At 37.1% G+C, this 25,354-nt stretch overlaps 1 protein-coding gene and 2 pseudogenes across 1 annotated transcript in view; 1 reads left to right on the top strand and 2 right to left on the bottom strand.

Moving 5' to 3' along the window:
* spg (dedicator of cytokinesis spg) overlaps window positions 1-25,354 on the top strand; it is a 469,383-nt gene that overhangs the window by 198,449 nt on the left and 245,580 nt on the right. The window lies entirely within an intron of this gene.
* Window positions 6,240-7,133, bottom strand: LOC137251660 (uncharacterized; annotated as a pseudogene).
* On the bottom strand, window positions 22,828-23,770 carry LOC137251892 (uncharacterized; annotated as a pseudogene).

A 25,354-nucleotide genomic window follows, 5' to 3' on the forward strand; every position in this document is an offset into this window, starting at 1 on the left:
TATCTGCAAAGCAAATGAGTTTTAAATGTGGAGGTTTTTATGGCAGAAATACACTCGGAGTGCTTGCCAAAAACTGCCGAAGGGCGACTCCGCTTAGAAAAATTTTATTCTAATTGAAAAACCTCGCTTCTAAAATGTTTGATGTTGCTTTGCCCGGGGCATGAACCCAGGATCTTCGGTGTGGTAGGCGAAACACGTTACCATCACACAACGGCGGCCGCCCGGCAAATAGAAAAAGCTTATTAAGCATTTATAATAACATTTCTATATAATTTTTTTGTTATGTGAGCTAATTAGCCATTTAATTAATAACTTTAGTGGACATTTTTAATTAGTTAAACAAACAAGTTCATATTGACGCATATTGGAGAGAAATTAAATGAACGTGGCTTTGACAAAACATTTTGCTATACTTTTTATAAGAAAATTTCCGAGTAATTGTTTCTTTATATATATGTATTTATATTTGCACAGTTGAATTGTGTTATCAAATTGATATGTGTACTAGGGTGTGTCGATTTGTATGAACGAAAGTTAACCGATATTGCGTCATCGATTTTTCGATAGGATTTGGGCTCAGGAAAAAAAGTTCCCCTACGCATACCCAAAAAAATTATTTTCGAGCCTGCGAAATTTCATTTTTTTTTACTTTTTTTCGACTTCGATTTTTAAGGTTTTTTCATGATCTACTAAAAAATGTTCTGATGTATACCCTGTTGGCGATAACAGTTTTTTGCAAAAAAAAAAAAACACAATAATTTTTTTGTTATAGGAGCCTAATTAGCTTATTTAATTAATAACTTTAGTGGAAATTTTTAATTAGTTAAACAAACAAGTTCATATTGACGCATATTGCCGAGAAATTAAATGAACGTGGCTTTGACAAAACATTTTGCTATACTTTTTATAAGAAAATTTCCGAGTATATATGTATGTATTTATTTGAAAATTTGTTCCTAGCACAACAATTTTGACAAATTATTTAACAGTGCTAGTCATGAATAGCATGAGCTATAAAAATTGAACATTTGTAATAATAATAAATTAGATTAATCAAATTAAATTAAATATAACGGATAATAGTGAAATATCTATGTATGTAAATGTAAACCTTAAAACTAAAGAAAAGTATTTAATAAATATTAAAAGACAGCAGTAGTGATGATAACCTTTGGCTGGTTATAGATTAGAATAGTAGTAGAATAGTATTTAACAAATAAAGGAAGGAGACACAGAGAAAGGAAAAGGACGTAGAAATGAACATTTTAACAACAACAATTTGAGATCCAGTTTAAGAGTCGTTAAAAAATGGTGTTAGCTCTTTTTTGAAGTGCAGAGCATTACTTAAGAGTCGAAGACTTGTAGGTAGGGAGTTCCAAAGACGTATTGCAGTAACAAAGAATTGACGCTCAGAGGTTAGCGTGCGGTATCTAATTGTTTCTTTATATATATGTATGTATATTTGCACAGTTGAATTGTGTTATCAAATTGATATGTGTATAATGATTATTAAGCGTTTATAATAATAGGTAGGTAGGTGAAATGGCTGCGACCCAGGTCGCCCAAGTAGCTATTTAAAGCCGTTTTGATGACATGTAACTCGTCTAAAAACCTACGGAATGTTACGGTCAGTGTATTACAACCAGCCAGAGTTGTTGATAAAATTAAGAATATTCGGGATTGCTATCACAGATAACCCTCTGAGGCCTTCTAGAAACGGGGTTCCAAGGAACTTTAGCCGGGCTCTAGCTAGAGTCGGGCATTTACACATAAAGTGTTCTGCTGTCTCCCTGGCAGTTGGATTTTTGCAGCTTCTGCAGTATTCGTTATACGGAATGCCCATCTTTTCCGCATGCATACCTACTGCCCAATGACCGGTGCAGGCTGCTATCAGTTTGCGTGTGTTAGCCTTGTATTTGTTCAGAAGACTTCTCATCCTCTTTCCATCATAGTTTGGCCAAATGGTTTTGATATTGCACAGGTGGTGATGTTATTCCACTTTGTTTCTGCTTTCTTCATTAGAAGCTTTGGATATTCCCCTTGGCTACTGCTAAGGGTATGCATACTTCGATATTGGTTATTTCCTCGTTCATCTCTGATGAGCCCCTGCGTGCTAGCTCGTCGGCCTTCTCGTTACCCTCTATCCCCCTATGACCCGGGACCCAGATAACGCGTAGGTCTATATTAGTGAATAACTGGGATATGAGTCGCTTACAAGCCCACACTAATTTTGAGCTAATGTGTGGCGAGGCTATCTGACAGGATGCAAGCTTTACCAGCAACATTTAAGCCCTCCAGTGATTTGCAGGCTTGCCAAATCGAGAGGATTTCTGCTTGAAACACGCTGCATTGCGATGGGAGTCTGAATGATGCAGACAAATCTAGGGACTCAGAGAAGACTCCGGCCCCCACTCCCGATTCCATCTTGGAGCCGTCAGTGTAGATTTGGATGTCGTCGACCCTTATTCCCGGGTTTATCTTCCACTTGTTCCTGCTTGGAATAACGGTATTACAACCGTACTCCAACTTCAGTTTGCGAGGGTAGTGATCTGTGTCGGTACTACATGTACCATCCGGAAGTTTATTTAGGATACTACTATGCCCTTGCTGAGTATCCTTCCAACACCCAGACTCCCTGAGTCTCAGTGCTGTTTGTGACGATGTACACAGTATATGCAAGTCAATCGGAAGCAGGTGCAAAATGGGGTCTAAAGCAGCTGTGGGGCAATTGCGTCCGGCCCCTATGTCACCAACACACGCAGAGCGCTGGACTTTTTGCAGGCTGGTGAGATTGTAGCTCTTACTTAGAGCTTCCCACCAGACTATGGAACCATAGGTAAGCACCGGTCGCACCACCGCCTCGTACATCCAAAGTACCATGCTTGGCTTGAGTCCTCATTTCTTACCAAACATTTATTTGCAGGCATAGAAGGCGATACAGGCCTTCCGTAACCGCTCTTCGATGCATACTTTCCAATTCAACTTCCAGTCAATTGTTAGTCCCAGATACTTGGTACTCGATGACAGGGTTAGTTGCTGGCCGTTTAAGAATGGTAGTCTGAAGGCAGGTGGCTTGTACTTCCTCGTGACGAGAAGCAGATCCGTCTTATCGGGATTTAACCTAAGGTCACATCCCTGTGCCCACCTGCTGAGTTTCGCCAAGGCCCTTTCCATGATTTCGCTCATTACGGAGGGGAAAGGACCAGAGACCAAGATCGCCACGTCGTCGCATACGCCACGATCTTAACCCCCTTGCGTTAAGTTTTCCTAGGATTTCATTTATGGTGATTAACCAAAGCAGAGTTCAAAGCACCCCACCCTATGGTGTGCCTCTGCATACCTGCTTGCCAACACTAGCTCCGCCTAGCTCTGCTGTTATTTTGCGGTTGCGAAGCAGGGTTGAAATCCAAAGCCGTAGTGGTTCTTCAATAATATTTCCATATAAATTTTCTGTTATAGGAGACTAATTAGCCTATTTAATTAATAAATTTAGTGGAAATTTTTAATTAGTTAAACAAACAGGTTCATATTGACGCATATTGCCGAGAACTTAAATGAACGTGGCTTTGACAAAAAATTTTGCTATACTGTTTCATAAGAAAATTTCCGAGTAATTGTTTGTTTATATATATGTATATTTGCACAGTTGAATTGTGTTATCAAATGACATCAATATTTTTTGCTGCTAAGCTTGCACGTGCGGCTAACCATTCGTAATTACGATAATTTTGAGCGATACTTGGAAATACACTGCTAGTTCATTCTTACTTGAACGAATTGGCAAATCGCAGTTGGAATCGATATTAATCCACTGCAAGAATCTATCGGAACTTGTCCATTGCCGATTCGCAGCAGCTCTTTTGAAAAAACCTCAGCAGTTCTGTCGTGTTGCAGCAAAACTCGCATATTGATGGTCAATGAAATGGTTTTAACAAACCTCCACAAATGCGATGACTTTAGACATGCGTTTAGCTTATCCGCCGCTGTTGATTTTGGAATACCGGGTAGTGTTTGTCTGAAGTCGCCCGCCAGCAATATCATCACTCCTCCAAAGCAACGATCATTATTGCACAAATCTCTCAATGTTCGATCGAAATCTTCAATCAATAGTTTTCCACTCATGAGTAAACATAAATCTTCAATAAGGACTAATGCTTCATTGTTGATGTCAGCGTTCATTTGCAACTCGAAATTTCATATCGCGAGTCGCAAGCGGTGCAAAATATCTTCTGCCATGTCATCTTTGTACGTATCCCATAATAGACGCGGGTTTGAAGGCTGACGTGTCGAAATTATTATAGCGAAAAGTGCACGAACTGCAGTGGCTGGTGAGGAAGCTATTGCCTCCGCTAGCGTTTGATTCCAGTGACTGTCGTGTTCAAGCAATTGCAATTGTTGACATGCTTCTCGAAATGTTGCACAAATGGTACCATCTACAGTCCTCAATGATTGAAATGAAGTTGAACCGCATACATTGACCAGAAGCAAACGTAGGTGAAAGCAATCATCGTGCTTTGGATGGATACTGTGAATTCTTCCCAATGCATCAGTTGAAAAAACACCTGGATAACCATCTACTGGATGGCCGTACTTCCTGCGTAACCATTTCTTTGACGATGCATTCCATGTATAGTACCGAGGCATCTCACAGTAAGGCAATGTTCTCGCGAACGGATCACTGGCGCAAGTTGCAAAGAAACTTGTTAAAGTGGTTGCTGATGGTCTTTCCGATCGCTGTACTATGTTCTCTGCGTTGAAATAAACTCGTTGGCCATTCTCCAAATGAACTGCCAGATGCACAACAGTCGGATGGCGTTCACGTATTGCAAATGACAATATTCTCCAGATTGCTTCATTGATATTGACATATCTGCCCATTTGAAATTTGCTAATTTCATCTCGTTCCACGCCAATAACCGCCATATCGCTTCCTTTGGTGACGTATTTGCATACATACTTAAATGACTTTATTGAACTGCAATACTCAACATTTATATGTGTTTTAAATGCCTTAGACAAAATTAGTGAATATGGAACGATCCATGTGTTATCTACCAAGTAATTCTTTCCTTTCAATTGAGTGATGGATGTTCTGCCATTGTCAGCGGGTGAGCGACGCCGATAGAGAGGGTATCCATCGTTTCCAGTTTGAGTTTCCGAAATAAAAGCACGTGGATAGCGTCTTTTGCATTTATTGTCCGACATACAAACCGCAGATGGATCGTGTTGTCCGCATGGCCCATGAACCATATTGGCCATCACCACTTCGTGCAGCTCTGGATCTATATCAACATCAGGAATTTCAGCGGAAATTATGTCATCAATTTGGTCAGGTGTAATTTTCTCCACCGTCCAAAGCAGAATGTGTGCGTGTGGTAAACCTCTCTTCTGCCACTCCACTGAGTACATCCAGCATCGAACAGTAACATATACACGTTGTTTCGTAATGAAGTCCATTAAACATCTGAGTTTTTGTTTTAAATACTCGTGCTGTGACGTCGTGGCGACCGCTTGGTGATTGGCCGGGAAGCAACAGATTCGTAATGTCTGACCATTTTTGCAAGTAAATGTTACAAACAAATCCGGTCGTCCATAATTGCGCACGTAAGTCATCGCGTCCTAGGAGTACTCATGCTAGTTCTAGGACTGCCTATGTATGTCGATGGCAAAATAGTGAGTCGACCAATATCTTTAATATCCGCATCACTATTCATCGCATCTCGTAAGTGAACATACTCTTCAGATCGCTACTTCGACTGATTGTATCGAATGTAATTCAGTCGTTCTGTCTCAACTTTAACGTACATATGAACTGCATACTGTTGGAATAATCGTCGATATCTCAGTAAGTGGTTGTCATAGTTTTGTCGGATCATCATTCGATATGCGTAAAAGTTCATTGAACTGACCTTTTTATTTGTCTCGACACCTAAAAGTTTAAATTACATATATGAAGTAGCAAACAAACATTTTTTTGTACTAATCATTCATGGGATTTATCATCTTATAGCCTAAGTGATATCCGTCTTCCTCATGGCAGAACATGAGCGGATATTGCATTGCGTCGTAAGACCGATGAGTCTTACTTATCCGCTTTAGTACGTTTTCAGTTCTACGTTTTATGACAATATCACGCGACTCCAAATTTTCTCCAACAACAACAACTGATATTTCGCTAACTGTAGGTGCATTATATTGTCTTTCATGAGTTTCTGTTGGTCTCTTGTCCGCATGTATGATTATGCTATGATCATCTGCTGGCATACGTTCCAACGAAATCGTAAACAGTTTGATGAGGTCATTGTGTTCGTGTAACATTTGCTGCAAATGATCGAATATTTCTCTTTCCGTTGCATTGAAGATAGTACTCGATTTAGTTCATCATGTGAATCTCCCAGAAAGTAAATTTGGAGATATTTGCGTTCTTGAACTTGATGCGTCAACAGCGATCCAGCGAGATGAAAAATTTGCACATGAACCTGTATAATTGGAGGAACGTTCTTCAGTTTCTGTCAAGTATTGCGCTTAGTAAAATTACCTTAAACGTTAGATTGTAGTTGTGTTCATTTACAATTTCACCGCCAAACGACGTCATTTGAAAACAATCGTTGTACATTTTAGTGTGCTGTAAGAAATGCCTCGAGTTGGGAGATTCACCGTAAAGCAGCTGGAACAATGGCTCTGGTGGTGGAAGCAATTCTGGCAACTTAACCTCTCCCCCCGCGCAACATAATCCTGGCGGTTCCTTTTGAAATTTGACTGCATTGCAATGTTGACAAACTACTGACATTTGACCGATTTGAACAGATGCGCTATATTGAATGTTTGGCTCATAAAATAAATCGAATAATCGCATGTTGTGATCTTACTTCATCACTTTCGCGAGCGCGAACTTCCCTTATCCTCAATCGTTCTTGCTGATTGTGAACTTCCCTTCTTCTCAATCGTTCTTCCTTATTATAAGTTTGGTTTACATCTTCTAACTGGTGCACACGATTCTCCAGTAGTCTATTTCGAGCTGATACCCTCTCAATACCACTTTCCCTTTCTGTTTGACGTGCTCTGAAATTTCGTATTCTCCTTATGCTGTGAGAATTCCGACCAATGTTACCATGCACATTGATTCTTGGCATCTTAACAAATATCTAATTGAAAATGATCATACATTTGCATACAGCTCGCATAAGGTTTTACCAACCGTTAACTTACCTTTGAAAAATCCAAAAATGAGCTAACCCAACTAAGGAAAAAGATGCAATTTAACGATAAACTATATATAGTCCAATGTAAATAGATATTCGCCGACACACTAAATCACTTTTACCAATTCACTCACTTTTTTAAACGAAATATAAATGAAACCACTCAGAAAATTATAATCCACACATTCGCTATTTTTTATTTCGTAAATGTAAACTATTTAACACGAAAAGCTACCGCTTCAATTATTACATTAGAAATAATATTGTAAGCTGTCAAATGGAATGACCGCCTACTACGCTCCAATTTATTTTCACTTGGTATTGGCTATTTTAAGTAAGTAAGAGTATTGATATAGTATACCTCCATAATGGTTTTCAGGCCCCTCCTCCAAACCCTTTTAGATATATTCAGCCTCAAAAGTTTAGTACGTATGGGAGGTGCCATGCCCCATTTTTCAATAAATCTTTTTTTTTTTTTGGGTAAACATAGTATTGATATCGTATATCTGCATAGTGATTTCTATGTACATGCCATCAACACTTTTAGGGATATTTAGCCTTAAAAATCAAGAACGCATGGGAGGTGCCACGCCCCCTTTTCCCAAAACTACTGTTTTTTTCATAAGCATGCTATTGATATCGTTAATCTCCTGATCAATTTTCAGGTCCCAACCTTAAACGCTTTTATAGATATTCAGCTTGAAAAATTAAGGTTATATGGCGGGTGCCACGCCCCCTTTTCCGATAACCCCCACTTTTATGCGTGGGAATGGTTTTGATATCATTTAGCTCTATACCAATTTTCAGGATCCTGCCATTTATTCTTTGTGATATATTCAGCTTCCAACGCTAAGTATGTATGGGAGGTGCCACGCCCCCTTTTCGTATAACTCCTATTATTTTGCGTTAATATGGAATTGTTATCGTTTATCTCCACACCAATTTCCAAGTCCCTACCTTGAACCCTTTTAGAGATAATCAGCTTTAAAAATTAAGATTGTGTGGGAGGTGCCACGCCCCCTAACATTTTTTAATTTTTTCATCGACTAAACCTTCGCGGGGTAACAACAAACAAACCTCCCTAAGGAAGTATTTGATTTGGTTCAGCCGTTTTCAAGTTTTAGCGTTCCCATTAAACTCCAAATCATTTATATATATATAGATATTTTCGCAGTTGAATTGTGTTATCAAATTGATATGTGTATAATGATTATTAAGCGTTTATAATAACACTTCCATATAAATTTTTTGTTATAGGAGCCTAATTAGCCTATTTAATTAATAACCTTAGTGGAAATTTTTAATTAGTTGAACAAACAGGTTCATATTGACGCATATTGGCATCGAAATAAAATGAACGTGGCTTTGACAAAACATTTTGCTATACGTTTTCATAAGAAAATTTCCGAGTAATTGTTTGCTTATATATATGTACTAGCAGACCCGGCAGACATTGTTCTGCCCTAAATTTGGTCTATCTGCATACATTTTAATAAGCTTTTTCCATCTAACTCTGCCCTCACCCCCTCTTCAGTTTTTCTTAATCCTTTTATTCACTCATCCCTCCGTATTTTTCGCTTCAGCTATCTCTATCTTGGTCTCACTCTATCTCTTTCTCAGTCTCCTTCTCCTCCCTCTTTTCTCTTCTCTCAAGTTTTTCTCATTCTTCGTTATCCCCAATTGCCAGTCTCAGAGGGTGGTATGTATTTCGTCCGAGTCCCACCCCGAGTCTCAGTCCCAGTCCTAGTCCGAATCCCAGTCCCAGTCCGTCTCTGGTCTACTTCCCGGAAAAAGGATCGTAAATACTATAATAGGCAAATTTATATACCAAATTTCTGGCAAATCGAATAGGATGTATGTAAATAGGCATGTAGGCATGTTTGTATTATTAATTCATGTCTTTATTTCGGCTTCGCGTGCATATTTATCAGTTTTGCCGGGTTGATACGACTAAATCGAATATCACAATGTAAATTAATTTAAAGCTCTCAGCAACAGCTTTCACTTGATATCCATATTACACACACAAAAAGAAATCCATTTACCAATGTCTGTCCGTCTGTCCGTCCGTCCGTCCGTCCGTAAACACAATAACTTGAGTAAATTTTGAGGTATCTTGATGAAATTTGGTATGTAGGTTCCTGGGCACTCATCTCAGATCGCTATTTAAAATGAACGAAATCGGACCTTAACCACGCCCACTTTTTCGATATCGAAAATTACGAAAATTAAAAAATGGATTGGTTTATTGACGCAAAACATAACTTTGGAAAAAAACGTTGTAAAATGGGCGTCACACCTACCGTATTAAGTAGAAGAAAATGAAAAAGATCTGCAGGGCGAAATCAAAAGCCCTTGGAATCTTGGCGGGAACAGTATCGTGGTATTATATATAAAAATAAATTAGCGGTACCCGACAGATGATGTTCTGGGTCACCCTGGTCCACATTTTAGTCGATATCTCGAAAACTCCTTCACATATACAACTAAGGGCCACTCGCTTTTAAAACCCTCATTAGTACCTTTCATTTTATACCCAACAATAGTTGGCAACCCTGTTCGGCAAAGAAGTGAAATTGCAAAGTGTCCTCAAGTGGTTTCTAAAAATATTCATATCTTCGTGAAAAACACGTAATTTTATCAATTGATTGGCTTCTAGGTGATAACCTGATAGTCATCACGTTATTGTTCTAATAATCGCCAGTGACATAGTTCAATTCGTGTGCATAATTAATAATTTTGTGATCATGTGCGGAAAATCGCTTTAAAAGAAAATACCAATAACTTTCATAGAAGCCTTATAGGGATAACGAAAGTGAGAAGAACAAATAGTAAACAACAAATACAAAGTTGTGGACCGTATCCAAAGGCCAGCTGCCTAAAAGTTTGCAACATTTTGATGATATTATAAATAAACATAAATTAGAGTTGCCGCGTGTCTGGGAGTAAAGGCCATAAAATAATCTGTAAAATATCATGTACTGTTGAGCGGTGCGGAAGTGTAATTACGCTGATCTGGCCTTTCCGCTTTTGTTACTATTTTCTCGTTATGTCAGCCCCCCTGCACCTCTTAAGCGTCGGGCAAGTAAAGGTTCTCCGCTGGCGAAAGCAGCCAAACTTGATGAAAGTGCCATCATCTCATCCGTCTTGGCTGCACTAAAGGATTTGGAAGAAAAACTTAAACTCCAATCTGATAAGCTTGAGTCGCGGTTTGAGAGTCTTTCCAACAAAATTGTAGACCTAGAGAATTGTATTGCAAAGAGATTCGACGAAGAGATTGCTTTGCTCAACGCTAAAGTTGATGAATTTACAGCACGTATCATCGGACTTGAAGAAAACTCCATTAAACTCCAGCAGCATATTAACAAACTGCAAGATCAAAACAATAACGTGCACGCAAGCAGAACCACCAACGATTTCTCTTCCGCTGTATTTATCAGATTTACGAGGGATTCTGAGGCAGTTAAGATCACTGAGCTGAGCGAGTTGCAAAGTCTGGAGTGATATGCGCCGATTTTTCACTATATACCATTACATTTATTTAAATTTTAAGTTTATTTCAATTTTATTTTTAATATTTCGCTTATTTTTCTCCATTGCGCCTTATTCAGATAACTGTAAACACGGTCCTTCTATTCTCTTTTTTCCTTCAGTTTTGAATTGTGCATTGACATGTCTGTTAACAACGATGGATATGGTATTCGGGAGAATAGCTTAGCCATGATAAACATTCTTTGCAATCGTCATAAAGGCGTCAATATTGTGCGCTTTAATGCTAGGAGTCTTAATCCCGAAAAAATTGGTATTGTTAGATATGCATTTGAGTGTTCTGCGGTCGACGTAATCTGTGTAACTGAAACTTGGTTCTCAAGTTGCATTAATGACATGCACTTTTCCCTTAAAATTATACAATGGTTCGTCATGACAGATGTAGTAAAAAAGGAGGCGGAATAGCTATTTACTGTAAAAATAATATTAATATGAAAGTATTATCCCGATCTGAGCCCTGTGCCGTAGAATATTTATTTGTTGAGCTGTCTGATAGATTCTCCCAAGCCCTCCTATCATGTGTATACAACCCAAAAAGGAATATAAGTCTTAATCCGTTCTTTGCCTCCCTATCTCCGCTTGTTGTTGATTACCAAAGTGTAATCTTATGCGGTGATTTTAACGTTAATCTTCTTGTGCGTGACTCCATTACTTCTAGCTTGTTGAACAATTTATCTGTGTTTGGTCTCTGTAGTAAATACATCCATTCCCACAAGGTATTCCAACATAAATAACCCAAGCTTATTGGACTATTTTATTGTCTCTGAATTTTCCCCTGTCTCTGCGTTTGACCAATTTGCATTTATATCGGATAACGACTTCATATTCTGTACACTTGACATAAATCTTGGACAATGTGAGTCTGAAGTGACTTTCTCATTTAGGGACTTTCGAAACATTGACATGAACTTATTGGCTATGGATGTTAGCTCTGTGAACTGGTCCAATTGTTGGTACTTTAGTAGTGTTAATGATAATCTTGAGTTCCTAAATGAGAATCTGCTAAGTATTTTTAACAAGCATGTCCCCGACCGATTTGGTAAGAAAAAATCATCGGTGTCGCCCTGGTTCACGTCTAGAGTGTTGGCAGCAATCAAGGCGCGTTACAAGGCTTTGTCTAAATGGAAAGCAAACCCTTACCAGTCTCACTGGAATTCGCTCAAAGCCGCCAGGAACAGAGCAACTTCCATTATCAGATGTGAAAAGCGTAATTTTTATGTTGCCAAGCTTGACCCCTCCCTGCCTCCTAATGTTTTATGGCGTAACCTTAAACGCCTGCGTGTATGTGGTAGTGAATAAATTACAAATTACAAATTAGCTTTTATGGATAGGCTTACAATATATATATATTGTAACGAATTTACTGCATATCCTCTTATTTGCCCTTTTGCTAGGTTCGTATCGCTAAACTGTTGAATAAATAACTCCAATATTGAATAATGGAAAAATGGCCTTTATTAAAATACTTCACAATAACACTCAAACTGTGCAACGAATAGCTTAATAACCAAACTGATAGCTCAAATGAAACTCCACTTTCAAAATAATACTGCTATTGCTCGCTAGATATCGTCTTAGTCGTAACTGCTTGACAACTCAAATCAAACTGAATTACAGCGCCTCTACATCTGTCGCCTTTTATACTCTTTGATTTTAACATTCGCATCTTCTAGTCGCTTCGAGAATCTACTAGTCCAGCAGCTCTCAAACTTCTCAGCTGTAACTACAATTGCACAGTTTTATACATCTTCTAGGCGCTTCCAGAATCTACTAGTCCAGTAGCTCTCAAACTTCTCAGCTGTAACTACAATTGCACAATTTTTATAGTTTTTGTCATTGCATACTTATAGGCGTATCTCAGATATATGCATGTGTTTGCGCATTGACTCTCCGCTGCTCGTATTCGTACATGGTACATATGTGTAGACGCAATTATTTATTCGTTTATGTAGATACATAATGATTGAATTATTGATGTGAATGTTTGTAGCTTACAGTCTCTCGCACACACATAGGCGTATAAGTAAATGCATCTGTGTGTGACATCTCTCAGCTGCCTTATATATGTGTATACATGATTTGATTATTGACGTAAATATCGCTTAGCATGCCTTAGCATCGCCTTAGTGATGGTATAGCTTAGTGATGCTAATATCCGTGACAATATATATCTGTTTATATCAGTATCATGTAACTGTTTATTTTCTTCTTGTACTACTACTTATAACTATTTCATGATAAAATTTCTTTTATTTATTTCTTTTATATACATACATACAATAAAAACAATCTTAGCTTAATTACTCATTTCAGTGTCATATAAAGCTGATTTTCTTATTTATATATATGTAAAAGATGACTCAGTTCTAAAATTTGTGTAAATATTTAATTTTTTTTATTTTGGTGTAAAAATATTAAAGCTGATACATGATATGGGTTAAGTTTACTTCTTGAAGGCTTAACAATGTTACCAGCACTTCAGAAAACTCGCTCGGAACATGTATATATATTTTTAATGGTGACCAAATTGATGTTTATACAATTCAAAAGATATCAAAACAAAAATTTTCCATACAATATGTATGTATGTATATGGGAAACAAAAATCCCTTCCATATTAATCTTATTAAAATTAGGTACATATTTTACATGTACCATTATGTATGAACATTTCCACACCTGTTTACTAATAAACAAAGTTCTATTATCAGTCATATATGTAATACTTCTATATCACTACTACCCTGCAGTCACACCAACTAGTTGTATACTAGAAGAATACTAGGTTGCCAAAAATCCCAACTAGTATGAGTTCTGTCTTTTTCCCATATTAGCAAATGGTATTTTTAACACGGCGATGTCCTACGAAATATCAGTTGCCAGCCTCTGCATCAGCATCATACCAATTGACAAACTAGTCATTATATACAGCAACATCATACCAGATGACATACTAATCAGCATACCCATCGGACTCATACCAATTAACATACTAGTCAGCCTTTGCGCCAGCATTATACCAGATGGCATACTAGTTATTATATACACCAATATCATACCAATTGACATACTTGTCAGTGTATTCAACATCAACATACCAGTTGGCATACTACCAGCCTATGCATCACTGTAATAACAGTTGACATACTAGTCGATATTTGCATCAGCATCCTACTATTTAATATACTAGTCTCAGTTGGGTTGAAAAATTACTTAAAAATTCATAAATTAGCTCAAATTTATGTTATTCATTATATTTCATATATATAAAGGTATGTATGTATATAACTTTAAAATTTATCACTTCAATACATTATACTTTGGAATAAATTTTAATAAAAATACATACATATATATGAAAACTAAAAAGTAACGGAATAACACTGAATGTGACGCAATCTCAAGACGCAGGGCTAAGTTTATGGGTTCACCATGGCCAGAACATTCCCACATTAAATCCCTCAAGCCAAGAGAACTGCTAGGGTTCATCATGGACGTCGGATGGGATGAGGTGCTGACCAATGGTCGCAGTGTAATCCTCAATAAATTATCTATCTATCTAACGGAGAAGGAACGAATCAGTAGTGGTTGACTGTGTCAAAACAGGCCAAGCTGCACTACCGCCGTCCTGTTATGAGTGTTAATGGAGTTCAGAATGGTGGTAGTGATATGCACTTTACGGAAGTCATGCTGTTGGCTGGATAACCGAACAATTTCATTTAATTGAGGGAACCATAACGGCGTTCAACGTTTTCGTTACTTACTAAAGGGATAATATCGGTAGATACTGGCTGGGTTTCCGGTTTTTCTCTGTTATTCTGGAAAGGCATAGGCTTTTAACGACAAGTGGAAAAAATGTCGTAGTCTACTGATGCCCTCATGGCCAAGGTGTTTTGGCATCGGTATAGGTCTTCCGTCTCGGACTATTGATATAGATGGCTTGGCCTTTTCAATAACTTCTTTAACCTCTGTTGAGGTAACGGTGTCATGCTTGTGTTTATGTGCCCATTGATTTGGACGATATCAACTGAATATGAATTGTCAACTGAAGTATGCCTTGCAAATTGGCTACAGAAAGCACTCGCGCATTTCCTCGAGCCGACAGACGAAATTCTAGTGAAATTAATTATTTAAATACTAACTAGTATTAATAACACCACAAAGTTATAGTCAATGAACCATTCTAAACCTGACCAGTATGAATAACACCACAAAATTATAGTCAATGAACTAGAATGTTTGCTGACTACTTTGGCTTTTGACTGCAGGGTACTGAACTGTGCAGCCTGTCAAACATTACAGTACAGATATACAACGAGAGAAGGAGACAAAATCCCAAGGCTGTCGTTAAATTTTTTTAAAAAGCTGGCTTAAATATATGTATATTTCAACAAGCCGTCTTGCTTCTATCAATATTGTACATTAGGCTATTTCGTTCTACAAATGAAAAAGTAAGCTTTTGTTTTCCATTAGTATTATAAAATTGTTGATTGTTTTAAGAACTCCGCAGATTAGCATTACCGATTTGTACTGAGTGCGCAGATATACGTATGTAAATGAGCCCTTAGTGACCAAAAAGCGACAAAAAAGCAAATATTTCCAACTGACAACTACGAATTTCTCATGCACAGAATTAACAGTTACAAAATATGCGTAGGCGCAACAAATGGCATAAATTGAAAACAAATCTAGTTAGCGGTCGTAAGATTTTCAGCTGTTATAAGTAAAATTTACAAATTGGATAGATATTTTTTCAACACCAATAGCAGCCAGCCCAGTACTCATATTTTGTTTACTTCATCAAAAATTTATTTCATTAAAAAACTCAAAATAAGTAAAATTTTTTAATCGTTTATATATCGTATGTTCAAGCAAATTCATTTTAAATTATTTTTTAAAACGTTTAAAGAAATGCTTGTTGGGATGTATGTATATGTGTATTTTCATACATGTATATTTGAATTTTTTTCATTTCAAAAATATCAATTCTTCGCCTTGTTTTGTTTTTTTTTTGTACTATTTATGTAAATAATGTACTTTGTGTGGCTGCAGCCCATGCTTAAATAATAAAGACGTCAAGCCTTGTATTGTATTTGTTGGCGTTTTCATTGTTTAATCGACTAAACTGAGATTTTATAACAATTAGTATGCAAAAGTTGGGTAAAGGGGATAGTGACCCATTGGTACCCCTTTAATACTTTTTTTACACACGCTACTACAATTCACTATCACTAACAAAGCCCGCGCATGCGCAGAACATACATTTGCACAGTTTCAGGAAATAATGATTGACAGAAAATTTGCGCATTAGGAAGATAGGAAGGTATTGATATAGAAGTATTATATATATGTTATCAGTACAGTGGTAAACGACCCCGATAACTATTTCTAGCTTAAGACTCAAGCACAACTTTGGTTACGTAAATATATGTAACTAAATAAATGAATATTAACAAAGCAACCCCAAACAAACAAAAATATATGCATATATGCATCTATACACACATAAATATATGTACGTATAAATATATGTGCATGCTCATCTGTACAAGCGATGAGCGTAACATAAACGCAATGTCTTTTATTTTACTATTCGAAGTATCCGGATAGTGCGGATAGTATTATCCGAATAGCACTATCCGAATAAACGAATAAAAAATTCGAATAAATATTATTCGGATTACGAATATCTGGCGAATAAAAGAGTTTATTATTCGAATAATTTTTTTCGAATAGTCCCACCCCTAGTACAAACACGTTATAGAGTCACCCCTGATCTACTTTTATGTCGATATCTCGAAAAGGCGACCACCTATGGAACTAAGGCCCACTACCTTTTAAAATACTCATTAACACCTTTCATTTGATACCCATATCGTACAATCAAATTCTATAGTCACCCCTGGTCTACTATTATGTCTATATCTCGAAAAGGCGGCCACCTATAGAACTAAGGCCGACTCCTTTTTAAAATTCTCATTAACACCTTTCATTTGATACTCATATCGTACAAACAAATTCTAGAGTCACCCCTGGTCCACCTTTATGGCGATATCTCGAAAAGGCGTCCACCTATAGAACCACGGCCCACTCCCTTTTAAAATACTCATTAACACCTTTCATTTGATACCCATATCGTACAAACGCATTCTAGAGTCACCCCTAGTCCACATACATGGCGATACCTCGAAAAGGCGTCCACCTATAGAACTAAGGCCCACTCCCTTTTAAAATACTCATTAAAACCTTTCATTTGATACCCATATCGTACAAACACATTCTAGAGTCACCCCTGGTACACCTTTATGGCGATATCTCGAAAAGGCGTCCACCTATAGAACTAAGGCCCACTCCCTTTTAAAATACTCATTAAAACCTTTCATTTGATACCCATATCGTACAAACACATTCTAGAGTCACCCCTGGTACACCTTTATGGCGATATCTCGAAAAGGCGTCCACCTATAGAACTAAGGCCCACTCCCTTTTAAAACACTCACTAACACCTTTCATTTGATACCCATATCGTACAAACACATTCTAGAATCACCCCTGGTCGACCTTTATGGCGATATCTCGAAAAGGCGTCAACCTATAGAACTAAGGCCCGCTCTCTTTTAAAAAACTCATTAACACCTTTCATTTGATACCTATATCGTACAAACACATTCTAGAGTCACCCCTGGTCCACCTTTATGGCGACATCTCGAAATGGCGTCCACCTATTGAACTATGGCCCACTCCATTTTAAAACTCTATTTAATACCTTCCATTTGATACCCATGTCATACAAACACATTCCACGGTTACCCTAGGTTCATTTTCCTACATGGTGACTTTCCCTTATTTTGTCTCCAAAGCTCTCAGCTGAGTATGTAATGTTCGGTTACACCCGAACTTAGCCTTCCTTACTTGTTTTATTTTCTTTCATTACACTACACTCCCATTTAAATTTTATCCCGCAAAATCTTGGCGACGAAAGTGACGAGCATGGCGAAAAGTTTCACCAGCAAATGAAAATGATTGAAAGTCGGTATCAAGGATTCTGGAATGTCGCTATGATGGGTGACTACCGTCGGTTCCTCATAAGAGAAACCGATCCTAATCTTAATAAGCGTCAAAACAAGACACATAACTTTTTCAATTATAAAATAATCTCATACAGTTAAGACAGAATCATATGTACATATTGTAACGAATTTACTGCAAATCCTCTTATTTGCAACCTTCTGCTATGTTCGAATCACTAAACTGTTGAATAAATAACTCCAATATTTAATAATGCAAAATGGCCTTTATTCAAGTACTTTCGAAATAACACTTCTATTGCTCGACAGATAGCGTGCTTAACCGAAACTGATTGTAGCGCCTCTACGGTTGCTGCCTTATATACTCTTTGATTTCCTCTTTGCATCTTCTAGGCGCTTCTGTTCTAGAATCTTCTAGTTGGTTATCTGCTATAATTATAACTACAGATGTACGTGTGTAGCTCTCATATGCGCGTGTGTTTGTGAGCGACACTTCCACAATTATAATTGCATATCTCAGATAAGATATCTGCATGTGTTTGTGCGTTGCTTCTCCGCTGCGTGTACGTACATATGTGTAGACATAATGATTGATTCGTTTATGTAGATACATAATGATTGATCTATGGATGTGCATACAATCACTGCTTAGCATCGGCTTAGAAATGGCAGCACCCCTTAGTGTTGCTAATATTCGTAAGAATATGCTATTATTTGTAGGGTACTTAAGTTTTACTATATGGATATATTTATTTGAATGCTTATAGCTTTTGTATTCATCGATTTTTTTGGTAATAAAGCAGAGCTTAAAGAGAAAAAAAATCAGCGAAAAAAAAATAAAAAGTTTTCGAGATCCTTCCTCGCAAAGTAAAATTTTTTTTATATATTTACAAAAAAAAATTTAAAAAATCCGTAATGATTGTTCGTTATCTTTGAATCTGCAGGGCCTAGCAAAATGTGTGTACGCACAGTTTATAGCAAATTTTATTACCTTTTACAAGCTTCAAACCGTTTTGGAATCGTTCTTGAGATATATATGATTAAGTGGACCCAATTTTTTATTTTTTTTTTTTTTGAAAAAATGGTAATTCGTAAATATCTCAAAAATGTAGAATTAAAAATTACCTTGATTTTCGGAATCAGGGGGTGATTTTACATAGGAATTTCATAATGGCGTCTCTGGTGCATTTGGCTGTAAAAAAAAAAGCCAGTGTAAACCAGTGTTATTAAGCGTGTATAATAACATTTTCATATACATTTTTTGCTATAGGAGCCTAATTAGCCTATTTAATTAATAACTTTGATAGGAATTTTTAATTAGTTAAACAAACAGGTTCATATTGACGCACATTGCAGAGAAATTAAACGAACGTGGCTTTGACAAAACATTTTGCTATACTTTTCGTAGAAAATTTCCGAGTACTGTTTGTTTATATAAAATAAGTTTCACAGAACATATGAATCATTTAGAGAAGAAAATTGCACAGAAAATAGGATTTATGTATCGAACATGTAAGCATATTAGCCAACATCACAAAATATTAGTATATAGATCAATTGTAGAACCACATTTTATTTACAGCCCAACAATACTACTATTAACAAATGATACGTTAATTAATAAGCTCCAAATAGAGCAAAACAAAGCAATGCGTTTGACAGTAAAATTCTCTTATAGAACATCAAAAAGTGTTATGCTTCCTATGTTAAATTGGCTTAGTATTAAACAATTAATGTTGTTGTTGTTGTTGTTGTTGGGGAGTGTTATCGATGTGATGGTCCTTTGCCGGATACAGATGCGGTACGCTCCGATAACACAGCACCATTAATTTGTTATTACTCTTTGAAGTTTATACATTACATAACACAGGGAATGTTACCAAATTATCTGAGTGATAGGATACAGTACAATCATGAGATCCATAACTATGGAACTAGGAGTAGCAGAAATTTAAAACTGCCCAAAGGAAGAGCCGAGTTCGCAAAAAATACCTTAGAATACGTAGGCTATAAAATGTATAATGAACTACCAGCACAGATAAAAGACTGTGCAAATGTTGTTAAGTTTAAAGAAAAACTATTTCTATATTGTAAAAATTTAAATATGTAATATTAGTTAAACATTGAATTTACTCATTCCTTTTTAATGAAATAGTTTTAAGAAACAGTTATGAATTTTGTAAATTGTTCTATACAATGAATTAGGCTTTTTGGCCGTAATAAATAATAGCAATAATAATAATAATAATACATTTTTTGTTATAGGAGCCTAATTAGCCTATTTAATTAATAACTTTAGTGGAAATTTTAATTAGTTAAACAAACAGGTTCATATTGACGCATATTGGAGAGAAATTAATTGAACGTGGCTTTGACAAAACATTTTGCTATACTTTTTCATAAGAAAATTTCCGAGTAATTGTTTGTTTATATATATGTATATTTGCACAGTTGAATTGTGTTATCAAATGACATCAATATTTTTGCTGCTAAATATGCGCGTGCGGCTAACCATTCGTAGTTACCACAATTTTGAGCGATATATGTATATACACTGCTAATTAGTTCATCCTTACTTGAAGCGAATTGGCAAATCGCAGTTGGAATCGATATTAATCCACTGCAAGGATCTATCGGAACTTTTCCATTGCCGATTCGCAGCAGCTCTTTTGAAAAAACGTCGGCAGTTCTATCGTGTTGCAGCAAAACTCGCATATTGATGGTCAATGAAATGGTTTTAACAAACCTCCACAAATGCTATGACTTCAGACATGCGTTTAGCTCATCCGCCGCTGTTGATTTTGGAATCACGGGTTGTGTTTGTCTGAAGTCGCCCGCCAGCAATATCATCACTCCTCCAAAGCAACGATCATTATTGCACAAATCTCTCAATGTTCGATCGAAATCTTCAATCAATAGTTTTCCACTCATGAGTAAACATAAATCTTCAATAAGGACTAATGCTTCATTGTTGATGTCAGCGTTCATTTGCAACTCGAAATTACTTGTCGCGAGGCGCAAGCTGTGCAAAATATCTTCTGCCATGTCATCTTTGTACGTATCCCATAATAGACGCGTGTTTGAATGCTGACATGTCGAAATTATTATAGCGAAAAGTGCACGAACTGCAGTGGCTGGTGAGGAAGCTATTGCATCCGCTAGCGTTTGATTCCAGTGACTGTCGTGTTAAAGCAATTGCAATTGTTGACATGCTTCTCGAAATGTTGCACAAATGGTACCATCTACAGTCCTCAAAGATTGAAATGAAGTTGAATCGCGTACATTGACCAGAAGCAAACGTAGGTGAAATCAATCATCGTTCTTTGGATGGATACTGTGAATTCTTCCCAATGCATCAGTTGAAAAAACACCTGGATAACCATCTACTGGATGGCCGTACTTCCTGCGTAACCATTTCTTTGACGATGCATTCCATGTATAGTACCGAGGAATCTCAGAGTAAAGCAATGTTCTCGCGAACGGATCACTGGCGCAAGTTGCAAAGAAACTTGTTAAAGTGGTTGCTGGTGGTCTTTCCGCTCACTGTACTATGTTCTCTGCGTTGAAATAAACTCGTTGGCCATTCTCCAAATGAACTGCCAGATGCACAACAGTCGGATGGCGTTCGTGTATTGCAAATGACAATATTCTCCAGATTGCTTCATTGATATTAAAATATCTGCCCATTTGAAATTTGCTAATTTCATCTCGTTCCACGCCAATAACCGCCAAATCCCTTCCTTTGGTGACGTATTTGCATACATACTTAAATGACTTTATTGAACTGCAATACTCAACATTTATATGTGTTTTAAATGCCTTAGACAAAATTAGTGAATATGGAACGATCCATGTGTTATCTACCAAGTAATTCTTTCCTTTCAATTGAGTGATGGATGTTCTGCCATTGTCAGCGGGTGAGCGACGCCGATAGAGAGGGTATCCATCGTTTCCAGTTTGAGTTTCCGAAATAAAAGCACGTGGATAGCGTTTTTTGCATTTATTGTCCGACATACAAACCGAAGATGGATCGTGTTGTCCGCATGGCCCATGAACCATATTGGCCATCACCACTTCGTGCAGTTCTGGATCTATATCAACATCAGGAATTTCAGCGGAAATTATGTCATCAATTTGGTCAGGTGTAATTTTCTCCACCGTCCAAAGCAGAATGTATGCGTGTGGTAAACCTCTCTTCTGCCACTCCACTGAGTACATCCAGCATCGAACAGTAACATATACACGTTGTTTCGTAATGAAGTCCATTAAACATCTGAGTTTTTGTTTTAAACACTCGTGCTGTGACGTCGTGGCGACCGCTTGATGATTGGCCGGGAAGCAACAGATTCGTAATGTCTGACCATTTTTGCAAGTAAATGTTACAAACAAATCCGGTCGTCCATAATGGCGCACGTAAGTCATCGCGGCCTGGGAGTAGTCATGCTAGTTCTAGGACTGCCTATGTATGTCGATGGCAAAATAGTGAGTCGACCAATATCTTTAATATCCGCATCACTATTCATCGCATCTCGTAAGTGAACATACTCTTCAGATCGCTACTTCGACTGATTGTATCGAATGTAATTCAGTCGTTCTGTCTCAACTTTAACGTACATATGAACTGCATACTGTTGGAATAATCGTCGATATCTCAGTAAGTGGTTGTCATAGTTTTGTCGGATCATCATTCGATATGCGTAAAAGTTCATTGAACTGACCTTTTTATTTGTCTCGACACCTAAAAGTTTAAATTACATATATGAAGTAGCAAACAAACATTTTTTTGTACTAATCATTCATGGGATTTATCATCTTATAGCCTAAGTGATATCCGTCTTCCTCATGGCAGAACATGAGCGGATATTGCATTGCGTCGTAAGACCGATGAGTCTTACTTATCCGCTTTAGTACGTTTTCAGTTCTACGTTTTATGACAATATCACGCGACTCCAAATTTTCTCCAACAACAACAACTGATATTTCGCTAACTGTAGGTGCATTATATTGTCTTTCATGAGTTTCTGTTGGTCTCTTGTCCGCATGTATGATTATGCTATGATCATCTGCTGGCATACGTTCCAACGAAATCGTAAACAGTTTGATGAGGTCATTGTGTTCGTGTAACATTTGCTGCAAATGATCGAATATTTCTCTTTCCGTTGCATTGAAGATAGTACTCGATTTAGTTCATCATGTGAATCTCCCAGAAAGTAAATTTGGAGATATTTGCGTTCTTGAACTTGATGCGTCAACAGCGATCCAGCGAGATGAAAAATTTGCACATGAACCTGTATAATTGGAGGAACGTTCTTCAGTTTCTGTCAAGTATTGCGCTTAGTAAAATTACCTTAAACGTTGGATTGTAGTTTTGTTCATTTACAATTTCACCGCCAAACGACGTCATTTGAAAACAATCGTTGTACATTTTAGTGTGCTGTAAGAAATGCCTCGAGTTGGGAGATTCACCGTAAAGCAGCTGGAACAATGGCTCTGGTGGTGGAAGCAATTCTGGCAACTTAACCTTTCCCCCGCGCAACATAATCCTGGTGGCTCTTTTTGAAATTTGACTGCATTGCAATGTTGACCAACTACTGACATTTGACCGATTTGAACAGATGCGCTATATTGAATGTTTGGCTCATATCGAAAGCCTGCCCGTTCAGTGTTCACCAAAGAAACTTGTTGTTGCCGCTGTTGTCGTCGAATAATCGCATGTTGTGATCTTACTTCATCACTTTCGCGAGCACGAACTTCCCTTCTTCTCAATCGTTCTTGTTGATTGTGAACTTCCCTTCTTCTCAATCGTTCTTCCTTATTATAAGTTTGGTTTACATCTCCTAACTGGTGCTCACGATTCTCCAGTAGTCTATTTCGAGCTGATACCCTCTCAATACCACTTTCCCTTTCTGTTTGACGTGCTCTGAAATTTCGTATTCTCCTTATGCTGTGAGAATTCCGACCAATGTTACCATGCACATTGATTCTTGGCATCTTAACAAATATCTAATTGAAAATGATCATACATTTGCATACAGCTCGCATAAGGTTTTACCAACCGTTAACTTACCTTTGAAAAATCCATAAATGACCTAACCCAACTAAGGAAAAAGATGCAATTTAACGATAAACTATATATAGTCCAATGTAAATAAATATTCGCCGACACACTAAATCACTTTTACCAATTCACTCACTTTTTTAAACGAAATATAAATGAAACCAGTCAGAAAATTATAATCCACACATTCGCTATTTTTTATTTCGTAAATGTAAACTATTTAACACGAAAAGCTACGGCTTCAATTATTACATTAGAAATAATATTGTAAGCTGTCAAATGGAATGACCGCCTACTACGCTCCAATTTATCTTCACTTAGTATTGGCTATTTTAAGTAAGTAAGAGTATGGATATAGTATACCTCCATAATGGTTTTCAGGCCCCTCCTCCAAACCCTTTTAGATATATTCAGCCTCAAAAGTTTAGTACGTATGGGAGGTGCCATGCCCCATTTTTCAATAAATCTTTTTTTCTTTGGGTGAACATGGTATTGATATCGTATATCTGCATAGTGATTTCTATGTACATGCCATCAACACTTTTAGGGATATTTAGCCTTAAAAATCAAGAACGCATGGGAGGTGCCACGCCCCCTTTTCCCAAAACTACTGTTTTTTTCATAAGCATGCTATTGATATCGTTAATCTCCTGATCAATTTTCAGGTCCCAACCTTAAACGCTTTTATAGATATTCAGCTTGAAAAATTAAGATTATATGGCGGGTGCCACGCCCCCTTTTCCGATAACCCCAACTTTTATGCGTGGGAATGGTTTTGATATCATTTAGCTCTATACCAATTTTCAGGATCCTGCCATTTATTCTTTGTGATATATTCAGCTTCCAACGCTAAGTATGTATGGGAGGTGCCACGCCCCCTTTTCGTATAACTCCTATTATTTTGCGTTAATATGGAATTGTTATCGTTTATCTCCACACCAATTTCCAAGTCCCTACCTTGAACCCTTTTAGAGATAATCAGCTTTAAAAATTAAGATTGTGTGGGAGTTGCCACGCCCCCTAACATTTTTTAATTTTTTCTTCGACTAAACCTTCGCGGGGTAACAACAAACAAACTTCCCTAAGGAAGTATTTGATTTGGTTCAGCCGTTTTCAAGTTTTAGCGTTCCCATTAAACTCCAAATCATTTATATATATATAGATATTTTCGCAGTTGAATTGTGTTATCAAATTGATATGTGTATAATGATTATTAAGCGTTTATAATAACACTTCCATATAAATTTTTTGTTATAGGAGCCTAATTAGCATATTTAATTAATAACCTTAGTGGAAATTTTTAATTAGTTGAACAAACAGGTTCATATTGACGCATATTGGCATCGAAATAAAATGAACGTGGCTTTGACAAAACATTTTGCTATACTTTTTCATAAGAAAATTTCCGAGTAATTGTTTGCTCGCCCGGCAGACATTGTTCTGCCCTAAATTTGGTCTATCTGCATACATTTTAATAAGCTTTTTCCATCTAACTCTGCCCTCACCCCCTCTTCAGT

This window comes from Eurosta solidaginis, chromosome 1 (assembly GCF_040869045.1).
Source record: "Eurosta solidaginis isolate ZX-2024a chromosome 1, ASM4086904v1, whole genome shotgun sequence".
NCBI classification, from domain to species: domain Eukaryota; kingdom Metazoa; phylum Arthropoda; class Insecta; order Diptera; family Tephritidae; genus Eurosta; species Eurosta solidaginis.